This window comes from Epinephelus lanceolatus, chromosome 24 (assembly GCF_041903045.1).
Source record: "Epinephelus lanceolatus isolate andai-2023 chromosome 24, ASM4190304v1, whole genome shotgun sequence".
NCBI lineage: Eukaryota > Metazoa > Chordata > Actinopteri > Perciformes > Serranidae > Epinephelus > Epinephelus lanceolatus.
Window position 1 is genome coordinate 3,406,950 of NC_135757.1, and position 27,121 is coordinate 3,434,070.

Sequence of the window (27,121 nt, forward strand, 5' to 3'; positions counted from 1 at the left end):
TCTCTCTCTCTCTCTCTCTCTCTCTCTCTCTCTCTCACTCTCATCCTATTACTACATCTTGCTAACTCGGCCATTCTGGATGTCACTAACTCGGCTTCTTCTCCGGAGCCTTTGTGCTCCACTGTCTCTCAGATTAACTCATATCACAGCGGTGCCTGGACAGCGTGACGTGTGTGGTTGTGCTGCTGCCGTGGTCCTGCCAGATGCCTCCTGCTGCTGCTGCCATCATTAGTCATTAGTCATACTTCTACTGTTATTATACACATATGACTATTGTCACACAAGTATACTGTCTGATATTAATACATACTTTCAACATATTGTACCACAGTAGCCAGAACTATAACTATAATATTATTACTTTCATTAATGTTGTTGTAAGCTACTGTCATTACCTGCATCTCTCTCTCTCTCTCTCTCTCTCTCTCTCTCTCTCTCATTGTGTCATATGGATTACTGTTAATTTATTATGCTGATCTGTTCTGTACGACATCTATTGCACGTCTGTCCGTCCTGGAAGAGGGATCCCTCCTCAGTTGCTCTTCCTGAGGTTTCTACCGTTTTTTTTTTCCCCCGTTAAAGGGGTTTTTTTTTGGGGAGTTTTTCCTTATCCGCTGTGAGGGTCTTAAGGACAGAGGGATGTCGTATGCTGTAAAGCCCTGTGAGGCAAATTGTGATTTGTGATATTGGGCTTTATAAATAAAATTGAAATTGAATTGAAATTCATTAAAGGCAAAAAAGACCCAAATAAATAATCTAAAAAAAAAAAAAAATCATAATTCAACTTAATTTTTTAAATTTGATTAAACTTAATTTCATTCAATTTCATTCAATTAATTCTTTTAGTTTTTTTTTAAATTCAATTCAACTAAATTAATTCAATTTATTTTTTTTAATTTTTCCAAAATTTAATTCAACTTAATTAATTCAATTTAATTGTTTTATTTAAAAAAAATAATAATTCAACTTAATTAATTCATTTTAATTTTTTAAAAAAATTTAATTCAACTTTATTAATTCAATTTAATTTTGATTTTTTTAAAATCATAATTCAACTTAATTTTCAAGAAAAATTTGATTCAACTTAATTTAATTCAATTTCATTCAATTAATTCTTTTTATTTTTTTTAAATTTAATTAAACTAAATTTATTCAATTTAATTGTTTTATTTTTCAAAAAAATTAATTCAACTTAATTAATTTAATTTAATTGGTTTATTTAAAAAAAATAATTCAACTTAATTCAATTTAATTTAATTATTTTTTTAAAAAATTAATTCAACTTAACTTTTCTAATTTAATTTAATGTAATTCAATTTTTTAAGTTTAGTAAAGTTTTACATTTCTGTTTTTGTTTTTTGGTGTATTCTCTGACAAAAAAAGAGAAATCAGCTTTTAAACTAAACAACAGGTACAATATTGGAATCTGTCGTCAGCCTGCAGGAGAAGTCACAGCGCTGACAGCTTCAGTCAGCCCTCCTTTCTTCTCCTCTGTTGTGTCTCTTTTTGCATTTCTTGTCGCCTGGGAGACGGCGTCCTCAAACGGCCGAGGCGTCCTCAGAGCTGGCCCCAGGGTCCCCCCGAGCTGAGCTGTCTCCGCGGCAACCGTCAGCAGCTCATGCTGGGCTGGAGAAGGTTGTGCCAGGCTGCTGAGTCATCACCTGGCAGCCAGCGTTTACCCGGGATCAACACACACACACTTGTGCTGAGGTTAGTGATGTTTGGGGTCTTTGATTTTGTTTTTTGAGGTTTTTTAATTTAATATTTGGGCATTTTTATGGTTTGTTTTTCAGCTTCTAAAGTCAGACAAGTTGCTTTAAGTACTTTCACCTACTGTGACCTCTGACCTTCTCATTATCCAGCCAAATTATTTTCTGTCCAACTGCTTTCTATGAGGAAAAACCAAGCAAACGTCTAAGAAGTAACTTGTAATTCTCATAATTCTCCATGAGAGGGCAGCAGTTAGTCACGCACAAATCATACAGTTCCCAACAACCTCATCTCACATCTTAAATCATCCTATAAACACATCAAAATTAAAACTTCAAGGAGCCAAATCAAATGTTCACCCCTCTAAATGATCACATATTCTACAATAAATCAGTCGTCACAGCTTCAAAACCTCTTAACTTTTAGTTTTTATTAAGGAATTAAGTATAAAGTGATGTTATTGATTTACAGGGTTAATGATGGAATCCAAAGTCTATAAATTGACTCCTGACGGACGTTTTCTGGGTAAATTGAATTAATTAAAGGTACTGTAAGAGTTTTTTTTTTACTAAATATACTATAAGGGAAAAATAGCATTTAAGAGGCGAGAATATAGGTAAATTGAGATTAAGGAATAAGTGGTTTGCAGTCTGGGGTCTTAAAAACTAACAAGTAACTAGTTTCGTGTCTCCGTGTTCAAGTTTCTGTTATGGTTGTGGCTGTTTCGGCCTCTAGGAGGCAGCCAAGAGCCACAAACACCAGGGTCAAAAGGGCATCTGTTCAATCTTTGTTAAAACTCTCATCGATGGCTCGCATTGATTCCTTTAAGACTCCCATTTAGTCAGCAGTCTGGGCTGCTCCTGCTCACCTCTCTGCTCTCTGAGCTGTTTGTGTGAAATAATAATAACCTGGAGTCAGTGTTGGAGGAAGTTTCAGACCCTTATAAATACCCTCCGTCATGCCTGGTGGTGTCATGGCGCCCGTCCTGGCTGCCGTCTCCCTCTGCTGGATTACCTCCTGGCGCTGCATCCGTGCGCCTGGCTGCCGATCACAGCGTAATCTGGACAGATCCTCAATCTGTCAAATCCCATCTGGCTCATTTGGTTGTTCACACTGCAGCGGCAGACAGTAAACCCTGGATAATACGCAGCAGGAAAGTGTTTTCTGGAGGGTCAGGGCTGCCGTGACTGTCACTCTGCCAGGTATTACCCTGAGTTACGGCCGCAATCAAGTGGTTTGTGAAGGTCGGCGGCTGTTGCCTGGAGCTCGGAGGTGATTTTCCGTCTTCCTGTCTGCTGCCTCTGATTCGCCCTTCACATCTGATTTTATTTAACTAAGAAAAACTGCCGACAGAGGGAGATCATATCAGGGAGTGAGTTTTATTTCAGGTATTCTTAAGAAAGGTGTCTTTATTTTCATCATAGAAATTCAGCGAAGATGGATTCAGTGTCAACACGTTGCTGCCTCACTTCCTGTGAGCGTGTAAGCCCACTCTGTCCTACATTAACATGTATGTCATGAACACTGAAGCTGGAATTTGACTCATACCAGGAGACTGAATAACAGTCGCACAGAAACCTTGAGGAAGACACATCAAAACGTTGGTTCCTTCGGTGTCTCATATGATACCAGGAGATTCAGAGACTCCCCAGGAGAAAATGTTGGCATTGTGCGTTTCCCAGCAGCACTTGATCAATCAAACCTGAATGTTTTAGCTGCATATCACAGCATTTCCCAGTCTTGTTTGTGGCGCTAAATGTTGGTGGTTTTGACAGACACACTGCTGCATTTCCCAGTGGCGTTTAAGACACCAAAACTGGGTGTTTTTAGCAGCACATCGTAGCGTTTGTGCCACCACACAAATTTCTAGTGGTGCATCGTGTTGTTTTACAGTGGCGTTCATGGCACAGAAACTGTGACTCATTTCACTTCCCAGCAGCGTTTCAGCCACCAAACTTGGATGTTTTTTACAGACACATCACAGTGTTTCCCCGCCGCTAAACCTGGGCGTTTTTTCCAAACATATCATGGTGTTTCCCAGCAGCGTTGAGCCCCAGAGCCTGGGTGCTTTTACCAAACCTGGGTGTCTTACAGTGGCAACTGAATCTGAGTGTTTTTAGTGTCATTGCCCAGCAGCGTTTTAGGGGGGTGGAGCCAGGTTGTGGAGGGCTTTTGTGGTTACAGGTGCAGGAGCGTGTGAGACGACGAGAAGAAGAGTTCTGGATATATGATGATGGATCGTAGAGGAGGCACTTGCAGTAATCCAGTCTGGAAGTGATGAAGGCGTGAATGAGAGTGTCTTCAGCTTAAAGCTGCCCTGTGGAGTGTTTACATATAAACCAATGTCCGTTACATTACAGCCACTGCCAAACGAGATATTAGGATGATCATTGGACACATCTCCACCACACAACAGTCTCTGGTTTGCTTAGAAGCGCTATTGCCTCTCAGGAGCGACATTCCCATGCTGTCGCACAGGAAATGACGCATTTGACGTAGAGTTCAAAGAGTGCATGTGTAGTTGGAAATGTCGGAGACGACGAGGCTAGCAGAGGAGCTACTGAAAGATGTCTGAAAACCCAAAGAAACGGCCCAGGAAAGCTTCCGAAGCCTCTGGAGCTGGTCCCGCTGGTCCTCCCCAACCTCCGCGACGTTCAGAAGAAGGAATAAATGCAAAACGAGAGCGTCACTCGGAAAAACATGGCAGATGGCGCAAATAGGCAAAACTCCACAGGGCAGCTTTAAAGTAAAAGTACCCAAAGAGAAATCTAAAGAACAATATAAAAAAAACAGACCCCAAAAATCAAAATTATTCAAAATAGTTCATCAAAATAGTCGCCAATGTTCTGTCATTTCGCTAACTTACAAATTGACAAGTTGTTTCAGCTATTCCTTTTTGAATCTGAACTTGTAGCCAAAGCTTTCAGATAAATATAGAAAAGTAAAAGGACAGTATTTCTCTCTGAAATGTTGTGAAGCACAAGTGTAACATGGCATGAAAAGAACAGACGCAAGTAAATACAAGTACCTCAAATTTGTACTAGAGCAAAGTACGTGAGTAAATGTACCTATTTACACTCCCTCAGTGTTTATGAGTTAAACTGTTTCAGGATTTGGACCAATGGGTGGCGCTGAGGCATGACAAGCAAATGTCAGCGACCATGACTGACTGTAGCAGGTTGAAACAACTGTTAATCGAGCAAACACAGAACAAACGTTCACGAAGAGTGAGCACAATAATCCCTAAAAGTGTGCACACAACTGTAGTAAGTACAGCTGAAACAGGAAGTACACCTTAAGTCTTCAGAGGGACAGCAAACACAATCCATGTTAATGCCTCAGTCTTAGCGTGCTCCAGTATGCAGATGACATTAGAGTATACTTTACATAAAGATAGCGACTGATTTTTAAGCTTTAACAGAAACACATCAACTCAATGAAGGTCTTGTTTTGGCGCCACTTCGAGCCACTGCGGCGGATTTGAACCTGCGCCCTCTCCGTTGCCGTGGCGACCTCGAGCGTGCCAGTGCGCGGGGCTGTGCAGCTGCAGAGTGGCCATCTCATGTCGCATCTTCCCCTCCCTAATCCCATAATCCTCTCCTGCCTCCACTCTCACCCCCCACCCCCGCCCGATCGGATTAGAGGCTCCTGGAACAGAGCGCTGTATCCTCCCCACACACACACACACACACACACACACACACACACACACACATGCCTACCTCATGGCCTATATATTAACTTCTTCTTTCCAGTATGGGATAATTGGACTGATGGGAAACAATAAACAAGTTTACAGGACAGACTCGTCAGCGATGAATCACCATCAGCAACAACAGCATCAACCCCACTGTATCAGCTGTTCAGTCTTCTCTAACAAAACCTACCCACCGCCCTAAGGTGTTCAGAAAATATCTAAATCTTGAGATATTTATGATTCAGTGCAAAAATAAATGTAATTTTCTTTAAATTTCCAACAGGTTTTGCAACAAGCGAACATTAAAATGTTTAAAGACGCTGATCCACGTCCACGCTGATGCACAAAGCCTGGTTAAATCTACAGTAGAGGAGTGCCCATGATTGTTGTTGGTGCCAAGTTCCGTACTGTTTTTAACATGTCTGCTCCACCTCCTGCACGTCACTGTCTGTCATATGCTGGCTGGGTCAGCAGAGCTTTTTTTTTAGCTCCTTAATTGATTAACAAAGTGAACGAGATCACAGACAGATCACACAGCTGGTGGAAGTCCAGCCGCCCAGGAAGGAAGTGTTGTCTTTGGAGAACAGCTCTTCAGGTCTGAGTTATTTGTCTTTGTACCGGATGAGCTTTTCAGAGACGATCACGAGTGGTTACTGCTGATATTGGTACAGCATTGTCACTGAAGTGTAGCGCTAAGTTTCACTTCGAAGTTGTCAAATCTGGTGCTTAGTAAGTGACTTGCGGTGTCAGTGACCGACAAAAGCAGCATGGTCAAGGGGAAACGCAGCAGAACAACAATGAAAGTTAAGGCGGCGAAAGTCCAAGTAGGGCAGGTGGGATTAGTGGTGGATGGGACCAACAACCACTGACTTTCACCCGGGAGGCTAGTGTTCGCTTCCCGTAAGGCAAACCCTGTTCTCTTTTCCTAAACCCAACCACATGCGTTTATTGTTGAAGGAAAAAAGTCAATTAGCGTGTTGTACCGACGTAGTGCTTTTATTTTGAAAGAGACTGAATGCAAACTGTACATTTCCTGTGAAAACAGAAGTGTATTTTGAAAACAGACAATGCATGTAACAGGCTGAAGTTGACACGGCGTCCCAGAACGTCAACAACCAACACACCCAGGGTACCTTGGACGTCATATGTGGACGTGGAAAGTCCATGACCAAACGTGGACATGTGACGAGGTCGAAGTGAGAATTTGGTGACTGGTTGGCCCCTGGTTATTACCATTAGCTCTGTCAGCACTATTGCTGTTGTTAGCACTGTTCAGGCACAAAATGACAACAAAGCAAAACAAAATGACCGAAAAAAGAAAAAAAAACATGTCAAAGTGACACAAAACAACCGAAAAAGACAGAAAATTACCTCAAAGAGATGACAAAAAAAAAAATCATAAGGAGACACAAAAGGACTAAAACAAAACCCCCCACATAAAACAACCACATGAATGCACAGAACAACTAAAAAGGAAACAAAATGACTAAAACAGAAATTCAATTTCTTCAAGGAGACACAAAATTACTTAAAGTGACCTAAATGACTACAAAATGACAGAAAATGACCAAAAAAGACATAGAATTACATTAAAGAGACACAAAAGTACCTTAAAAAGTGACCTAAATGATGACAAAGACATAAAGCATCACAAAATGACTACAAAGCAACAGCAAACAACCAAAAAAGAAATAAAATTACATCAGAAACACAAAAATTACCTTAAAAAGTGACCTAAATGACTACAAATAGACATAAAGCATCACAAAAAAACAGAAAATGACCAAAAAAGACATAAAATTATGTTAAAGAGACAAAAAATGACCTTAAAAAGTGACATAAATGACAACAAAGCCACAGAAAATCACCAAAAGAGAAATAAAATTACTTCAAAGAGACACAAAACAACCACAAGGAGACATGAAATGACTAAAAAGGAAAAGAAATTACCAAAAAAGACATGAAATTACGTCAGAGACAAAAAATTACCTTAAAAAGTGACCTAAATGACGACAAAATGACATAAAGCATCACAAAACGACTACAAAGTGACAGAAAACTAACCAAAAAGACAGAAAATTACGTCAGAGACAAAAATGACCTCAAAAAGTGACCTAAATGACTACAAATAGACATGACGCCTCACAAAATGACAGAAAATGACCAGAAAAGACATGAAATACGTCAGAGACACAAAATTACCTTAAAAAGTGACCTGAAAGACTACAAAATGACATAAAACATCACAAAACAACTACAAAATGACAGAAAACTACCCAAAAAAGACATAAAATGACTTCAAAGAGACACAAAATTACCTCAAAAAGTTACCTAAATAACTACAAAACTACACGAGGCATCACAAAATGACTACAAAGTGACAGAAAATGACCAAAAAAGACATAAAATTACTTCAGAGACACAAAATTACCTTGAAAGGTGACCTAAATGACTACAAATAGACACAAATCATCAAAAAGTGACTACAGAGGGACAGAAAACGTCCAAAAAACATAAAATGACTTCAAAGACTCACAAAACAATCACAAGGAGACACAAAACGACTACAAAGCAACAGAAAACAACCAAAAAAGATGTAAAATTACTTCAATGAGACACAAAACAACCACAAGGAGACACAAAACGACTACAAAGCAACAGAGAACAACCAAAAAAGACGTAAAATTACTTCAAAGACACACAAAACAACCACAAGGAGACACAAAACAACTACAAAGCAACAGAAAACGTCCAAAAAACACATAAAATGACTTCAAAGACTCACAAAACAACCACAAGGAGACACAAAACAACTACAAAGCAACAGAAAACAACCAAAAAAGATGTAAAATTACTTCAATGAGACACAAAACAACCACAAGGAGACACAAAACGACTACAAAGCAACAGAGAACAACCAAAAAAGACGTAAAATTACTTCAAAGACACAAAACAACCACAAGATGACACAAAACGACTATAAAGCAACAGAAAACAACCAAAAAAGACATAAAATTACTTCAAAGAGACACAAAACAACCACAAGGAGACATAAAACAACCACAAGGTGACACAAAACGACTATAAAGCAACAGAAAACAACCAAAAAAGACATAAAATTACTTCAAAGAGACACAAAACAACCACAAGGAGACACAAAACAACCACAAGGAGACACAAAATGACTACAAAGCAACAGAAAACAACCAAAAAAGACATAAAATTACTTCAAAGAGACACAAAACAACCACAGAGAAGCACAAAACTACAAAAAATGTGCTTAATGACTAAAAAGAGATGCAAAACCACCACCAAGTCTGTGTGTCTTACTTCTATGTAGAAGAGGTGGTGGGGCCCTTTGCATGTCTGTGCCCTGGGGCCCATATTCTCATAATACGCACATGCTTACAGACATGAATGAAGTTATATTGAATGAAATGAGCCTTTGACCTTTTTGTCTTTGCGTGTACATTTATAATCATATTACCCACAGTTTTAGGTTGACTGCCTCCAGATTTGGACTAAACTGCAAACTTTTAGTCACCTAACATTAAAAAAATGAAGAAATGTTGTTATATAAATCAGAAAATATTCAGTCTGACATGTTTAACCACCCGTCAACATCTAGTCTGCATCAAACTAAAGAAAGTCATCTTCCTCCTCGGTGTTTTGACAGTCTCGTAGCGAGCGCCCAGCGTGACAATGACCACACGGAGATAATCTGTCTACCGAAACCTCCCCCGCACACGCAGAAAACAGCTCCTGACAACCACAACACCATATGGTGAACGCTAAGCTGCCGTCAGGTCATAACAGCAACACTTCAAACTCTGAGAGAGGCTGCCCCGACTCCTCTGCAGCCGTCAGGGGGGATTACTGATGTCGAACTGCGCTCACTTCCAACTGAATAAAATAAGTTACACAAGGCAGAGGGGTAATCCTGTTTCTGAAAGGATCCCGCACGACTGATCTAGACACTTTAGGAACTCAAAACATAATACTTTGAACTTCAGAATTTGAATATGTCGTTTATCTGTGCAGACTTTTGCTCATAAATGATGCCAAAACACTGATAACCGCCCCACCTTTATTGATTAGAGGGTTATTCAGGTAACCTGCTGGCGCAAGGTGCAAGGAAGTGAGAGCAGCTTGGTGCATTTCTCTTCTGGGCCAATCAGGGTGTGATGACGCCCTTTCTTACAAAGTAAATTTGAGATGTTGGTTGCACCTGAAAGCAGCTTCATTCCCTCCTAACGTTTACTGGATGTTAAATTAAGCAGACAACTGACGACAGCGTGAATAATTACAGACTACTGAGGTGGATTCATCGATTTGAGGCTGAAATCAAAATCAAACGAGCAGCCAGAAGCTGCACAATTTAGCTGAAACTTCTCGCTCCAGAGGACAGGAAGTGTTCCGGCGCCTCGCTCAAGGACGCCTGGATGAATTGGTGACCTTTTCAGCGACAGGAAGTGCCCTCCATCCTCCTCTGATGTGAGCGCTCAAACAGCTGCGGCGGCGAGGACTTGAAACAGAAACGAGAGAGCTCATTATGATAATAGGAATCTGCCGGGGAGCTTCTCAACGAGATTAAAAACAACTTGATTAACCCGTCTGTCGGTGACGCGGCCCCAACCGGCCCGTCAGCTGCTTTGAAATCCTGAGAGTGAAATGAGAATCACAGCATCCAAAGATAAAAGATCCACGAAGAAAACAGTGCGACCAGACCGGGAAGAGCTATGTTTTAATCTGCTGCTTCTCTTTGACTCTGACACACGGGGGAATACATATCACGCTGAACACAATCCATCCTGTTTCTGCTTGATGTAATCTTCATCTGTCCCACATGGAACCTGACACAAATATCCTCTTAGACTTTTGATTTTCCCCTTAAACATCACTTTAATTTCTTCAAATCTTGTTATAGACATTTGGGGATATTCCAGATTTCCTCAAAGAACTTTCAAAATTCGAGGATCCTGATTAATTTTAAAATGAAAGACATATTTTGCTTCAACTAAAGAGACTATGGCCAGAAGTATTTTGAGATATTCAAATATCCATCCATCCATTATCAACCACTTATTCGAAGCCAGGTTGTGGGGCAGCAGGCCAAGCAAAGTATTCCAGACATCCCTTTCCTCCTTGGGGATCCCAAGGCGTTCCCAGGCCAGATGAGATATGTTCTGGGTCTGCCCCGAGGTGCCCAGAACACCTTCAACAGGAGGCGCCCGAAGACGATCCTGATCAGATGCTCGAACCACCTCAACTGACCCCTTGAGAGACGAAGGAGCAGCAGCTCTACTCCGAACTCCTGACCTTATCTCTAAGGCTGAGCCCAGCGACCCGAAGGGAGGAAACCAATATTGTCCGCGATCTCAATCCCTCAGTCACTACCCATAGATGAGGGCTGGGACATAATGAACCGGGATTTTGAAAGCTTTGCTTACGGCTCAGCTCCCCATTCGCCACAACGGTCTGGCACAGTGCCCGCATCAATGCCAATGCCCTGCCAAACCGCCGATCCATCTCACGCTCCATTCTACCCTAACTCGTGAACCCTGAGATACTTAAACTCCTTTGCTTGGGGCAGCAACTCTCTCCAAACCCAGAGGGGGCAATCAACCATTTTCAGAACCATGACCTCAGACTCCCCGACTCCCGACTGCGTCACACTTGGCTGCAACTTTGAGACCAATTTACACAATTTAAGAGATAAAGTCCATCGCCGTCATTTACTCATGTGTGTCTTCATTTTCTTGGGCTCCATGTAAATCAGGGTCGACCCTCCGCCAGTCCAGAGGGAGGTGTTGATGCACTGAACTCTGCCAAAACTGCCAGAAGAGGAAGAACTTCTGAACTTTAGCTTGTGATAGCTACCTAACAACGATCCATCCAGTCAAATTTCTGAACTACAAGTGAGACGAAAGTTTCTCATGGACTCATGGAAGAACTTGACAGACCCATTCAACACCCTCTGAGATGACCTGGATTCAAACCCAGAACCCTGTCACTTTTAGCACATTGTTCTACTTGTTGAATGTCACTGCAGCTCATTAAATCCTCCTAATTTCCATAAATCAGCCGTCCCGCTCACTCTCCCTGTGTACATGCTGTTTGGTCCTGAGGTGAAACAGCCATTTAACCTTTTTATGGAGCTTTAATTCTCATTTGGCCTTCCGACGGAGTTCTCATGCTTCACCAGCTCGCCCAGTTAAATGAGATTTATACGACTTCAGGAGGCCCGTCCAAACTCTCTCAGGTTTTAACAGCCGCACGTGCTCACACGAGCCGCGTTCGATGACTTCCGGTGGTTCCGCTGAAAGTGACCGGCCTCGTAAAGTGGATGTCTTGTCTCCTCGGCAGCTCCATCAATCACGGCTGATAATTATGATGGATGGGGGAGGAGCTCGGGCAAATGAAGGCCGAAAAACATTTAGCCGAGCACAGCGAGGAGGTGTGAGATTAACGCAGATGAGAGTGAGCGAGGGAGGGTGAAGGTGCGGCATTTGAACATCAGTAAATCATTATCACATTAACACTGAGGTGTCAGTGTGAGGACTGTAAACACACCAGACTGTCTCTGAGAGGAAACCACTTTCATGTGGTCAGATTTTGGAGGGAAACCTGATGGAGGAAATATTCAGTACTGAAGTAAAAGTACTGATAGTATACTGTGAAAATACTCCACTACAAGCAAAAGTCCTGAAATCAAAACCTCACAGCATTGATTATGCAGTCAAATGTTCCCTGTCAGTGTTTTCATATTCTGTCTGATGTTTTTGCTTTAATGTTCCTGCTGCATTAATGTTCCTGCTGCATTAATGTTCCTGCTGTAGATGTTTAAGGTTGTGCTTGTTTTAACTCCTTTATAAACTGTTGGTTAGTTTAATCTGCAGCAAAGCATCATATTCTATGAAATCATTAACCTGCTTGAGGAAAAATGTCGTCCTAAGTCAGATTCAAAATCACACTGAAAAATTGAAATCTCACACCGTCTGGACTCCTGATGAGTCGGCGGATGGTGTCCTGGGGGATCTCCTCCCAGACCTGGTCATCAGTGAGCTCCTGGACAGTCTGTGGTGGTACTTGGCAGCGTTGGATGCACCAATACATCGTCCTATAGGTGCTCAGTTGGATTTAGGTCAGGGGAACGAGAGGGCCAGTCCTCCACCAGGAGGAACCCAGGGCCCACTGCACCAGGAGGAACCCAGGGCCCTCTGCACCAGGACAAACCCAGGGCCCTCTGCACCAGGAGGAACCCAGGGCCCTCTGCACCAGGAGGAACCCAGGGCCCACTGCACCAGGAGGAACCCAGGGCCCACTGCACCAGGAGGAACCCAGGGCCACCTGCACCAGGAGGAACCCAGGGCCCGCCACACCAGGAGGAACCCAGGGCCTACTGCACCAGGAGGAACCCAGGGCCACCTGCACCAGGAGGAACCCAGGGCCCACTGCACCAGGAGGAACCCAGGGCCCTCTGCAACAGGAGGAACCCAGGGCCCTCTGCACCAGGAGGAACCAAGTGCCCTCTGCATCAGGAGGAACCAAGTGCCCTCTGCATCAGGAGGAACCCAGGGCCCTCTGCACCAGGAGGAACCCAGGGCCTGCCACACCAGGAGGAACCCAGGACCCTCTGCACCAGGAGGAACCCAGGGCCCTCTGCACCAGGAGGAACCAAGGGCATGCTACACCAGGAGGAACCCAGGGCCCGCCACACCAGGAGGAACCCAGGGCCCTCTGCACCAGGACAAACCCAGGGCCCTCTGCACCAGGAGGAACCCAGGGCCCTCTGCACCAGGAGGAACCCAGGGCCCACTGCACCAGGAGGAACCCAGGGCCCACTGCACCAGGAGGAACCCAGGGCCACCTGCACCAGGAGGAACCCAGGGCCCGCCACACCAGGAGGAACCCAGGGCCTACTGCACCAGGAGGAACCCAGGGCCACCTGCACCAGGAGGAACCCAGGGCCCACTGCACCAGGAGGAACCCAGGGCCCTCTGCAACAGGAGGAACCCAGGGCCCTCTGCACCAGGAGGAACCAAGTGCCCTCTGCATCAGGAGGAACCAAGTGCCCTCTGCATCAGGAGGAACCCAGGGCCCTCTGCACCAGGAGGAACCCAGGGCCTGCCACACCAGGAGGAACCCAGGACCCTCTGCACCAGGAGGAACCCAGGGCCCTCTGCACCAGGAGGAACCAAGGGCATGCTACACCAGGAGGAACCCAGGGCCCGCCACACCAGGAGGAACCCAGGGCCCTCTGCACCAGGAGGAACCCAGGGCCCTCTGCACCAGGAGGAACCCAGGGCCCTCTGCATCAGGAGGAACCCAGGGCCCTCTGCACCAGGAGGAACCTAGGGCCTGCCACACCAGGAGGAACCCAGGACCCTCTGCACCAGGAGGAACCCAGGGCCCTCTGCAACAGGAGGAACCCAGGGCCCTCTGCACCAGGAGGAACCAAGGGCATGCTACACCAGGAGGAACCCAGGGCCCGCCACACCAGGAGGAACCCAGGGCCCTCTGCACCAGGAGGAACCCAGGGCTCTCTGCACCAGGAGGAACCCAGGGCCCTCTGCACCAGGACGAACCCAGGGCCCTCTGCACCAGGACAAACCCAGGGCCCTCTGCACCAGGAGGAACCCAGGGCCCTCTGCACCAGGACAAACCCAGGGCCCTCTGCACCAGGAGGAACCCAGGGCCCTCTGCACCAGGAGGAACCCAGGGCCCTCTGCACCAGGAGGAACCCAGGGCCCTCTGCACCAGGAGGAACCCAGGGCCCTCTGCACCAGGACAAACCCAGGGCCCTCTGCACCAGCGTAATGTCTGACAGTCACTCTGATGGTTTCATCCTGGTACTGTTAGCTATGACATGGAGGTCTGTGTGACCCTCCAAGGATCTGCCTCCCCAGACCATCACTGACCCACCGCCAAACCGTTCATGCTGGATGACCACGGCGTCTCCAGACTCGGGGTGCCAATGGTGGACCTGCCAGTTCTGGTGTTCTCTGGTGAATGATGGAGCTGCCCTGGGTTTCTCCTGGTTCTGGTGTAACGGCCGGTCTCCTGGTATCTCCTCCGTGCTCTTGCGACTGTGCTGGTTTGGCCTCATGCTACCAGTAGTGACAAGGGCAACTAACTGACTTGGTGTATCCCTTTCTATGTGACGTTCTTTGTCGTGTTGTTGATATACGAATGCGTCTGCTTGTAATTCAAGCTTTTAAATTAAACTGAGTGGCCATGAACATCAGGTATGAATTGGTCATTGTATCAAAATCTTGTTTACCGGTGCCCTCAACCCTCTTAAACTCTCCCAGGTGATCCAGCTTGTGTTGCCATGGGAAACCCATGGATACAGAGCTTTGTGGGTAATTGGTGTTGTGGTAAAGTGGGTGACAGCGAGGGTTCAACGATAATGATTGTCACAAAAGGAAACTGTGCAGAGAGGATTTAACTCCATAGTGCCGAATGACATTACCTGGACGAACTCTCTGTATCTATCTGTGCACTGATTGATCGCTCGGTGTCGTCTGTGAAGCTCAGGATGAGATTTAGCCCCCAGCTGTAAAGCTGTCTTTGCGCTGAAGTAATTACCTCACACTGGAGTGGAGTACACACGCACACAGATACAGAGTGCAGAGTAAAATAAATCTGATATAAAGCTGCAGCCTTTTCCCTCAAACATTTTGAAACACAAATTCTTCATGTAAAACTGGATTTAAAGCTGCGTTCAGCAGCTGCCGGCAGCAGGAAGTTTAATATCCACAGACTGAGATTAGGACTGTAACAGAGTTAAATAAACATTTCCTGTTCAAAGTGAGTCGCTCTGAAGCTACAGGCACTGCTCTCAAACACTGCAAAAATAAATCTCAGTGGATATAAACGCAGCATAATTGTATCTTTACGTGACGACTTTGTGCTTTTTTCCTCTTTAACAAGATGTACTTATGTCATCTCAGTCTTCTCAGGTGCACCCACACAACAATGATCGTGTTTTATTTACTCTGTTCCAGTATAACTGAGGAGCTGGAGGAGCCCCAGGTTACGGAATATTTTCTCCATTGTTTTTCCCCCAACTGGAATTTTACTTTTGACGATAACCACAGTATAACTGAACACAGAATTGCAGGAGTCTCCTGGATAAATACTCAGTACTGTTATGTTGTGGCTGTCACTTTTAAATCTTCCGAATTTACCAAATCTTCACCCCTAAAAGTCGTGATCAGGAACTATGGGGGGGGTTGCACATCAGGGCCGCTACATGCAGACGAACCTATTAGCCAAAGTCAGCGTTTGGGTGGAGGAAGATCTCACAGAGCAACGGCTCCATGTTATCTATTCGGACTGAGCCTGACAGAGCGCCATGGCCCAGTGCCCTGGCAGGCCCGGGGGTGGGCCCCGGTGTGCCCTTACTGCATGAGGTGCTTGAAGTCCAAATATTCTGTTTCATCAAGGTCTTCTTGAATCGCCCTTCGTCTGTCCCTTCTCCTGGGACCACTTTGCCTTGGGAGACCCTGACAACACAACTCCGAGGTTCCACCGGGACATGCAAACCCCTCCACCACGTTAAGGTGCCAATTCTGGGAAGATGCCTTCTGGGTGCCTCCAGTTGGAGGTGTTCTGGGCACGTCCAACTGGTAGGAGGCCAGTTCGGTTCTCTGGTGAATGGCAATCGAGCTGCACGGTGCTGGGCACACTGGAGGGATTATATATCTCATCTGGCCTGGGAACACCTGGACGAACTCTCCAGGAGGAGCTGGAAAGTGTTGCAGGGGAGAGGAACGTCTGGGGTGCTTTGCTTGGCCTGCTGCCCCCATGACCCGGCCCTTTTTATACAAAGACTATCCGTCCTTGAACTACATAATCTGATGCAAAAAGTTGCCTTAAATTTGTTACGTAGATCCAGCAGGACAATCCTTTAATCAGTCAAGGTTTTGTTGTGAATTTAAAGCTGCATACGTCAATATCGCAACTCATATGGGAGTAACTGGTTAGTTTATTGCAGGTTCAATTTCTTTAGCCACAAACTCTCTCCATGCACAGACTGACCTCTTAATAATTCTTATTTCTCTCATTGCATTGTTGATATTTCTTGTGAAGTGTATTTCACAAGTTAAAAAGGTTGTTTTTGAGACAAGATGTGACGATACAAATACATCTTTTGAATTAACTGTATGACCTTTTTTTGCAATAACCACATAGTTTTAGTTTTCTGAACCGAACAAGACCGTAACCTGGTCATTCGTCAATCAAGTTTGTGAGGATCCAAAACTTTACTCTGCTGCAGAAACACCTTTTTATCGATCAAATATATTCAAACCACTCTCTAAAATGGCCATTTACAAGGTTATTCTGTCTATTTTCAGGAAACTATTGAGAGTGAAATGTGAATTTAGTGAGCCATAAATCACTTGACCTCATCAATAACAGACATCCCTCATTTTCACCTCACAAGATGAATCCGCAACATCTGCCAAAAGACTGTACATCCATCTGTGAAGGGAAGACATCATTACCCTCTGTTGATCATCGTGTGTCTCGTCTGAGTGTCCTTGAGCGAAACTCTAAATCCCCCCCCTGCTCGCTCCCTTTGTAAGTTCCCGTGGATAAGAGCAGCAGAAGATGAATGCTGTAGGAATGCGCTTGGTGCAGACGATCCAGGCAGTGAAATGGTAATCATTTAGTAACCAGGGATTTGAGGATTTAAGGATTTGAGGGCTGCCCTTCAGAAAGGAGCATCATTTGGTTTCATCGTGCTGTCAGAGTGGGTTTCTCTGCATCTCAAATGGCAGATTGAGGTCTCAGTGTGGAGTAACCTGCTCTTCATTTGCAATCGGATCAGCCGCATGAAAAACACGCTGACAAGCTACAGAAAGACAAACTGAACACATAAGACACCACAAGCTTTCTCCTGAAACTGACCACTTAACCAGACCTCCACAGGATTATAGCGGTGATTTATGGTTTGCATCAATGCAAATTTTATACATTCATCACCAGGAATTAACACTAAATCCTAAAAATGCTGCCTAAGGACAGAAGAGGTTGCAGATTTCAGGTGTGTGTGTACTTGCCTGAAGATATAGCCAACTAATCCGCGGCCTTTTCCTGCTGCTATACCGCTGAGAAAGTGATGAATAAGTAATTTCCCTTGAACAGGTTGCGCAGCCTCAAGTGTGGAGATGGAGTGAATGGACAGATGGAGGCGAGAGACAGAAATGGGCCTGGGAAAAGAGGATGTATAGAACAATACTGTCCTGTTCTCTCAGCAAAATCTCCACATTTCCTGCAACTGTGTTTTTCATGTAGACGTTTGGCACCACGAGTGCAGATTACTGTACTGCAGTGTCTTTCTATACAGAGGAAAATGCTGGCTTTGAACATTTCTGCAAACCACAAATACGTTACATTTGTATGTTTCATACAGTAAGTGTCGTATTAACATTTCTAAAGTGACATAGTTTATGAACTTACCTTGTCATCAGGAAGTAGAAGGGATGGTGGGACACATTGACGTGAGGCCTGCCAAGTTGCAGACTGCTCTTCAGAACAACAAACAGCAAAATCGGTTGTGTTTTTATAGCCAGCAGTAGCTGCTTTTCCAGCGGCATTTTCACCACCAATCAACTGTGTTTTTTGCAACCCCTTGCCATTTTTCCATCGGGAATAGCACCATGAAAAAGCGATTGTTTTTTAACAAGACATCGCGGGCTTTCCCACGGGAAAAGTGCCGTGAAAAGTAGTGTTTTTTGCTGCCACAAAAAGTGGTTGGTTCGGTGCTTTTCCTGCTGGATAGTGCTTGAAAGGCGTTTGTTTTTGACAAAGACATTGCTGCATTTCCTGTCAAGATTGTGCCACGAAAGGCTTTTTTGTTTCCCCAAGAATTCGCTGTGTTTCCTGCTTGGATAGTAATAAGAAAAGTGTTGTTTTTTTACCAAGACATTGCTGTCTTTCCTGCAGGAATAGTGTCAAGAAAGTTTCGGTTTTATACCCAATACATCACTGCATTTCATGCTGGGAAAGTGACACATAAAGCATTTTTTAATAACAAATTGCTGGTCTTCCTGCTGGGATAGGGCTACCAAATTAGGTCGTTTTTTTACCAAGACACTGCTGCAGTTCTTACTAGGATAGTGCTACAAAAAGCAGTTGTATTTTATGAAGACATCGCTGTGTTTCTTGCTAAAATAGTGCCATGAAAAGTGGTTGCTTTTTACCAAGACATCACTGCATTTCCTGCTGGGATAATGCCATGAAAAGTAGTGTTTTTTTGCTGTATTTGCTGCCAAGATAGTGCCATAAAAAGTGATTGCTTATTAACGTGTTATGGTGCTTTTCCTGCGGGGATTGTGCCATAAGAAGTGGTTGTTTTCTATGGAGTCATTGCTGCGTTTCCTGCCAGAATAATGCCACAAAAAGCGATTGTTTATTAACGTGTTATGGTGCTTTTCCTGCGGGGATAGTGTCATGAAAAGAAATGTTTTTTTTCTGCATTTCCTGCCAGGATAAAGCCACGAAAAGAGTTGTCTTTTATCAAGACATCGCTGCGTTTCTTAATTGGATCGTGCCACCAAAAGCGGTTGTTTTTTACGAAGATATTGCTGTGTTTCTTGCCAAAATAGTGCCATTAAAAGTGGTTGCTCTTTACCAAGACATCACTGCATTTGCTGCCAGGATAGTGCCACGAAAAGTGATTGTTTATTGACAAGTCATGGTGCTTTTCCTGCGGGGATAGAGTCACAATTAGCAGTTGTTTTTTATGGAGACATTGCTGCATTTGCTGCCACAATAGTGCCATGAAAAGAGTTGTCTTTTATCAAGACATCGCTGCGTTTCTTATTTGAATCGTGCCACCAAAAGCGGTTGTATTTTACTGAGACACTGCTGTGTTTCTTGCTAAAATAGTGCCATGAAAAGTGGTTGCTCTTTACCAAGACATCACTGCATTTCCTGCTGGGATAATGCCATGAAAAGTTGTGTTTTCTTGTTGCATTTGCTGCCAGGATAGTGAGGATAGCGAAAAGTGATTGTTAATTATTAATTTTCTGCTGGAATAGTGTCATAAGAAGTGGTTGTTTATTAACAAATTAGGCCGCTCTTCCTGCCAGGATAGAGCCACAAAGAGCGGTTGTTTTTTATGGAGACATCGCTGTGTTTCCTGCCAGAATAGTGCCACAAAAAGCAATGCTTTATTAATGAGTTGTCGTACTTTTCCTGCGGGGATAGTGTCATGAAAAGCCGTAGTGTGCTGGCTCTGGAGGACTGCTGCCCAGAAGAAGTTGAAGGTCACTGCCTGCGTTTTGGTTTAAACCTGAATGGACTGCGAGACATGTGCTGGAGTAGCCGGGCAGCAACAGGCACATGTGGAAGTTAATTTTGTTGTTGTGAACTGGGAAGTACTTAATAAAACTGCATGTAAATGGAGTGCTGAATCTGTGCGTCTCCATTTAATCATTATCAGGTTCATAGCAGTTTAAGAACGTCCTCTTCAGCTGACATGTTTATTTAAAGAGCATCGCAACAGATCTGATTCTCAGATTCTTTTCTGCCATTTAGTTCTCACCATTTTCAGGGATTTTTTTGCATTCAGGCAGCATCTGAAATAAACCAAATTCCTGGCGTCTCTTCCCATAACCAACCTGGTTGACAAGCAAACGCTCCGTTATTCTGATGCAAAGCGAGCCGGGCTGATAGTGAGTGTCCTTGATAAAGCAGTGAATAGAAGGGGGTCCTTTTCAGACCCCACAGTTCCCATTCAGCCCCGATGAATAGACGCGTCGAATCCAGTCTGAGCCTCTAATAAGAGCTGAACTTCGGGGCAGCAACGGCCGCTCCGAGTGAGTCGTGTTAACAGAAACCATTTACCTCTTCATACAAACCCCCTGCTTCCTGTGCCAACTCTCTCCGGAGGCGTCTGCATGTCAGACTCTTTGTCTCAGACAGTTCATGTTCTTAAAATCTGCTTAATAACATGTATTAAAATACAATCTGCTCCTGTGAGATCCCATTAAACTGTATCTCAGCTTTCTGCAGGGGAATGAAATGCTGACAGCAGCAGCGATTGAAAAGCAGATCATGCTGCAGAGATATCAACACAACAGCGACACTGGAAAAATATTTATCTGCGTCTGTGGTGATATGATTGAAACCTAGCCATCTACATGTGTCAGGTCAGGATTACAGCTTCTCTTTTGTTGGCTTCATCGGGCTGCAGCCTCCATTTACCAGTCAGTGTGTCCCAGCTCTTATCTCAACAACTATGGGATGGATTGCCGTTAAATTTGGTACTGATACTCAGAGGATGGAGCAGCTGTCTGAGCTGAGCTATTATTTTTGAATTTAACCCCCTAAGATCCAGGATTTTGTTTGCTATGCACAACAGGAAGTAGTTTCAGGGGGAAAATAAAGATGGCTGTGCAACGGCTAAATTGCAAATAAAAAAGAACAAAGAACAGGGTTTGGCTTTACAGTCTTACGGGAAGCGAACACCGGCCTCCCAGGTGAAAGCCGGTGGTTGTTGGATCCGTCCGCCACCCTTCCCAACCGCCCGACTCAGACTTCCTCTCGCTTAACTTTTGTTGTTGTCGGCCAGACGCCATTAAACGTATTGGTGATCGACTGCGGATCATGCTGACGTTAAAAGGACAGCTTTTTTTAGGTGGTGTCTGACGCTGGAAGTCGAGCAAGACCAGGTTGGATAGGTGGACTGATGGTGTCAGTGGATACCGCATATAGGGCGGGTGGTAAGGGTGGTGGATGGGTCAACCCAAACCTGGACTTTTACCCTGGAGGTCAGTGTTCACTTCCTGTATGAAGAACCAAACCATGTTTTTTACTAAACCTAACCACAGCCCCTTTTCTACCGCAGGAACTTTTCTCATTTACCCGGGCTTTTGAAAAGCCTTGGCACGTTTCCACCGAAATTACCCGGGAAAAAAACTTTCCCTCGACCCCAAACCTACCCTGGAAAAAGTACCTAGAAGGGGGGGTAGGACTTTTGAGATTACCTGAAATTCTTGAGGGGCGGGGCTGTTTGCATAGGAAGCTGGTTGATGGACTCACACTCGCAGCGTTCCGCACTTCCTGGCACGGGCAGCCGCTGCAAACTTTATTTCATTTCTACAAGCGTCACTTCGTTCGTGTTTTGATTAAGAATGGATACCGAAACCTGGTACTAAATTAGCCCCGGGGCTAAATTATCAAAGACCATAGTATTGATAAGCTCTAATGTATCGGTTCTTTTGTGCAGGCGCTGATCTCCTCCACATACACACATATAGGACACACGCCGAATCATCTACGTCATCACACTAATTTGAATAAATTTTCCGGAACTTTGAGGTGCTAGGAAACGCACAAGCAAACCACGCAGATTACCAGGGATTATTTCACCCAGATAAATAAATTCCTGGTAATAAATGTTCCTGGAAATGTTGGTGGAAAAGGGGCTCGTGCCTTTGTTGACCTCCTGGAAAGTCAACAGCTGACGCTGAAGGATGCCTAGCGTGTAATCCGTAGACGTGAAAGTCTGTTAACAAAGTGGTGATATGTGACGACTTGGAATGAGAACATGTTGGCAGTTCAGTAGAAAGAAAGTAGTTCCTACATGAAACTGCTCCCAACAAGGTCTGTGGATTATCTTGAGTAACGAGGTCATGATTTCTGGAAAGAGACATTGATGGTGAGCTCAAATCTGTCTTTTGGCACAAGCGTCTAAGTGTCTCCTAGTTGCATTATACTGGAGAGAAGGCAGACATCTTGGATATCTCCGACACTCGGCAACTCACACCAAAACTATCTAGATATTTAACCTCTCTCACTCTGCCAGGGCGCCGACGTCTTCGCCCCCTCCTCCTCTGTTAAATGGTATCTCCCAGGCGCACTACGTCATCAAACCATGTGATGTTTGGTATTGCCGGATTCAGGAAGCTCTCGACTTTTCAAAAATAACATAATTTTTCTTGTATTTATTATGTATTTCACACCAAAGCAGCCTAAACACACAAAGTCCAAAATCGTGATGAGTGGGGACAAGTCATGTCATGCCGTTTTTCAACGATATACCGTCTAGAAAGTGGGATCATAACTTTCACGTTTCATATGGCTTTATTTGGTGATATTTTATGGTGTTTCTGTGTCATAAACAACATCAGCTATCATAATCACACCTGATTTCAATAAGGTACAATGTTTGAAGCTGGCTGAGTGTTGTTTGATCACTGATAGGACTGTTTTGAAGCAGAGTGACCGACTTGTCTTTTGGAGCTCCGCCTGGATCTTTTCATGGTAAAAACACTGTAGAATGGTCATACTTTGAGCAGTCTTCTTCAAATTTGAAACAAATGTTCATTGATAGTGTGCCTACAGCCCCACAGTGTCATTTACCTGCTCAGATGAAGCCACAGACAGTTATTCATCCTGAAACACATTTTTTATTTTATTTTAGGCAAAATCTTCAACTTTTTACTGACTTCAGAGGCCCATTACTCTGTCTCTGTATCACCTAGAGTGTTTCTGACACTTTCACAAGAAACTTCAGAGAGTTTTCTTTCTGGCAAGACCTCATGCATGCATGTAGTCAGAGTGGTTCAGAAGCTACAGTCATTTTAATTTGGGTATGTCATTTTAGGTGTTTTTGCTACAAAATGGGGGTGGAGTGCAAGAGGATAAATAGCAGTACAGGTATGTTGGGGTGAACTGTCTCTTTAAGAAGCTGGAACAAGAGAATATTTGCAATTTTTCTTTGGTGGATGACTTTAAACAAGCAATCAATCACCTTATTGATTACTCAACTAATTGTTTACTACACACAGGGAAGAAAAAGTAAATGTTTGGGCCCCTTGAACGTCCTTCGATTGGAAACAGGAGAAAGTTTGACAAACTTACAAACGAGTTTTCCACTAAATCTTTGGTCTCCCTGAGTGGACGAAATTTGTACTTTCATGCCCAAGATGGACGTCATGTTTTCAAGGCGAGCAGACCAGAAATCAGAAACAGACATAAAAATGATTTTCTGTCGAATCCAACTTCCAGAGAGTTTTGGAGTAAATATACAAAACAAATCTGCAAACAAAGACGCAGCTGAATAATGCTTCAGGTTCAGTCTGTCGAGCTGCACCAGGCTTTTCCTCATGTGAAATAAATGAAACCTTCAGCCTGTGTGATTTAGCCGCTGGCCTCCTCAGCCCTGGCCGCCGAAAACGTCTGAGAAATCCTTTTCTAAAAGCGAAGGTCCAAGGTGACTCCTGCTCGCTGAATGGATATCGGCGCCGTGCTCTGATCTCCAGTCACTTCATAAGTCGCCCTACAGATATCCATCATATCCCCCTCGGCCTCTGACAGAGCAGAATGAGAGAGCATGCGGAGGGCGGTCAGATAAATCACCACGCTTTCACTTTTCTGGAGCCGCTGTAGCATTCATCACACACTCTGTGTACAAAGAGGAAGGTAGAGCGATGCCTGATGTTTTCTAAAATCCCGCAGCTTTGGGGATGTGATTGAACCGTTTGAGTCCAACACAAAAGCTCGAGCTGAATAAGATAAGAACTCATGAATTAACGACAAAAAGACTGAGAAGTGAAGGCTGGAAGTGAGGACTTTTTCGCCCTTCATGTTGGTTGAGCTTGGTCTTTTGAGAGCATATATTAAACTACAAATAAAAGGCAGGAGCAGGGGTAAAAATAGCTCGCCTATACGTAGGTTGCAGAATTGAACTGATCCGATCTGATGAAGCTGCACCAGCACCTGATTCTTACATGATTAAGTAGGACGATGCATTTAAGTACAGCTGTTAAAGCAGCTCCTCCTCCTGTTGTCTCCTTCAAGCTGTTAGCGCTCGGTCTAATTAGCTGCCTTGTTGAAAAATTTGGTTGCTGCCTTTAAAAGCTCCCTCAGGCATGGCTGAGAGGGGAGCAGGAACTGCGGCATGTGCTGCAGAGCTCCACATTTTACAACTTTCCTACTGAGAGCCGATCAAAGTTTTCTTCCAGCTTTGGTATTTGACGTCTTTGAGGTCATTCGGGATCTTAAAGCGATGCTGGATTTAGCGGGGCACAGTGGGAAGTCCAAACTGTCAGGGAGCAAAGTGGCGTCACTCTGACTCCTCTGACAGCGATAGATCAGGTGTGCAGACGGGTGAGCGTACGCAGGGTTCGAACTTCTCTCTCAAGCTCTCTTTTTCATATTTCACCAACTACTTCTGTCAGTGTTTACGAGAACAGCTGAGCGCTAAACTATAAATGCAGGCTGGTATAATTCATCGTATCAGGACAACAGAGACTCACAAAAGATGCAGAGTTGCTGGAGAAGGATTGGGGCCAGGGGGAGGTGATGGCAGTTTGATTTTCTGTTCTCACAGACACAATAAATTCAGATAAACCAAACTGCATCACTGATGCTGCTTTAATGTCATGTAAGAGTTTTGGATATTATGAGTTTCCAACTTCTAAGTAGCGTTTCATAGATGTCAGAATTGTGACTGGGACACTGTTGGACCTTGTAAAGGATCTCTGTGAGAAAGTATTAGGGTGAGGTCATCAGCATAAAACAGAACAGGAGGAAGATACGAGATTTTTGAGAATAAACTCCAAATGTTGAAAGCAAAATTGAACTTTTAGTATTATCCCTGGCATTTTAAAAAATCAGAGACAAAAGGATTTTTGGAGAGATTGATGTGACACCAACACCTGCCAAGATGCAGACATCACTGCGTTTTCAACGACTTTTTAGCAACAACAAATGCGGGTGTTACTTAGCGACACATCTCTGTGTTTCCAGCCAGGATAGTGGTGCCAAAAGCAGGTATTTCAAGCCAAGACGGTCCGTGTATCATTCGTTCATTCCATTTTCAATTTAAAATCAAAAATCAAAAAACGAGAAAACGGTTTATGTTTTTCTTATTTTTGATTTTATGCTCACATCAAAAATAGCAAATTGAAAAATGGGCCACGACTGAAATTTGATTTTGATTTTTCATTTGATCCAACTTGCATGACCCGGAATTGAATTTCCCTTAGGGGACAATAAAGTTTACCTTACCTTACCTTACTTTACCTTACCTTACCTTAATTATTTTCTACAGAAGCGCATTGCATTCACTGGATAAAAAATTTTTAGACAACTATGCCCAGCAACAGGTCAAAAACAGCAATGAGTCGTTAAGGGTGCTGTCAGACAGTCTGAATCAGGGACTCATGTTGTTCCAAAGTTGTATAATTGCCTAGAGTTGGTTCGTGTTCTCACGGCAGCATTTACAAGAGGACCAGATCAAATGCCTTGTGTGAGAAAGCTGCTCTTGATTGGTCAGAATTTCCACGTGGGAAAAATCCAGGAAGTAAAGCAAACGTTGAAGAAGAGTACACTTGCAAGGCCGCCTCTTCAAGAAGGTCTCAGTGCAACCATGAGTGTGATTGCTGTGTTCACACCTGGCCGAACGAACCTCACCGAGGGGGCAGACGAACTTGAGTTGAGCATGGCAGGTTCCTCGCCTAGGTATCACGCCATCCACCTTCCAAGTATTTGTGATTTTCTTTTGGCGAGTGGGCTGAAAGTTCGTCAAAGTTGATCTATGACCACTGGCCTTTGAGCCTCAGCTCTTCCTGCCCCTATCCTGACTCTCCTCTTGCTCCTTTTTTCCACGTCCTCTCCTACTTGACGATATGTAATTTGAACGGGGAGCCTGAACTGAGTCATTAAATCCACTCCTGATTTACTTCAAGGGACAAAAACAAGACGCCTACTGCTAATATCCATCAGAGACAACACAGACAATAGAGCTGAGATCTGAAACGAACTCACACTTGCAGAGCTTCTGGTTGCTATTTCTGTTTCTGTTGTCAATAAAGAAACTGTTTCCACAAACAGCACATAAACGCAATAAAACTGGCCCCGGAGTCAGTAACGATCCGCACATTGTGAGACTTGAACAGGCTCTATAAATAAAGTTGAGTGGAGCTGCGGGGGAAATGGCTCGTGCAGCAGGACGGTCTCCTGCTAATGAGCCGCCGTTCGTTGAGGGTTTGGTGATTAAACGCTGTCAGCGAGCTAGAATCCCTCTGCGGCCGCTGTCGTCTGGGCAGCACCATTAGTGATCATAAAAACAGTGGTAGGAGCTTTATTTTAAAGGGTTCTGTCTTGTGCATGCAAAAAGGACGTGAATTTCACAATAAAACGTTATAAAAAGTCAACTCTCCATATAAATAAAACATCGGTCTGGTGTCTGATGAGATTTATTAGCTTTAAATGAGAATCATTATTTAAAAGAGCATAAAAAGGCTCACACTGTATGTAGGTATGATTGGTCTCGCCCACACTCAGAAACAGCTTCAGTCTAATAGACCTTCCTCTTTCATCTCGTCAAACGATTTGTTCTCGCCGCTGTATAAAGCTGCTGTCACTGCAGAGCGGGGACGTTGCTCTGGAGCTGACAACGACTGGAGAAGACGACAAAATGTCTGGAAATGAGCTTTCGAATGCAGCCTCGGGGGGAGGATTCCCCGCATGTGAGGAGTCTGCTCAGGACTGGATGATTCAGAGAACTAAAGCCTCTCTCTGCTCTGATGTGACACTGAAGTCACATATTTGCTGTTTTCATGATTCTGTGTGAGATTAGTGACGTTTATGTCCTGATAAAGATTTCAAAGAAAGAGCGTTCACGTAGAATTCTGCAGCTTTTTGAACATGTTGGCCTTGAGTCACATTTCTACTCACTGACTGCAG

At 44.1% G+C, this 27,121-nt stretch overlaps 1 protein-coding gene across 1 annotated transcript in view; it reads left to right on the plus strand.

Annotated features, from left to right (window-relative positions):
* Positions 1-1,550: 1,550 nt before the first annotated feature.
* Positions 1,551-27,121, plus strand: part of LOC117249766 (SH3 domain-binding protein 4-A) — a 78,732-nt gene continuing 53,161 nt past the window's right edge. Inside the window, exon 1 of the mRNA XM_078165925.1 lies at positions 1,551-1,710. The gene's annotated coding sequence lies outside the window, so the exon portion shown is untranslated. The remainder of the gene's footprint in view (positions 1,711-27,121) is intronic.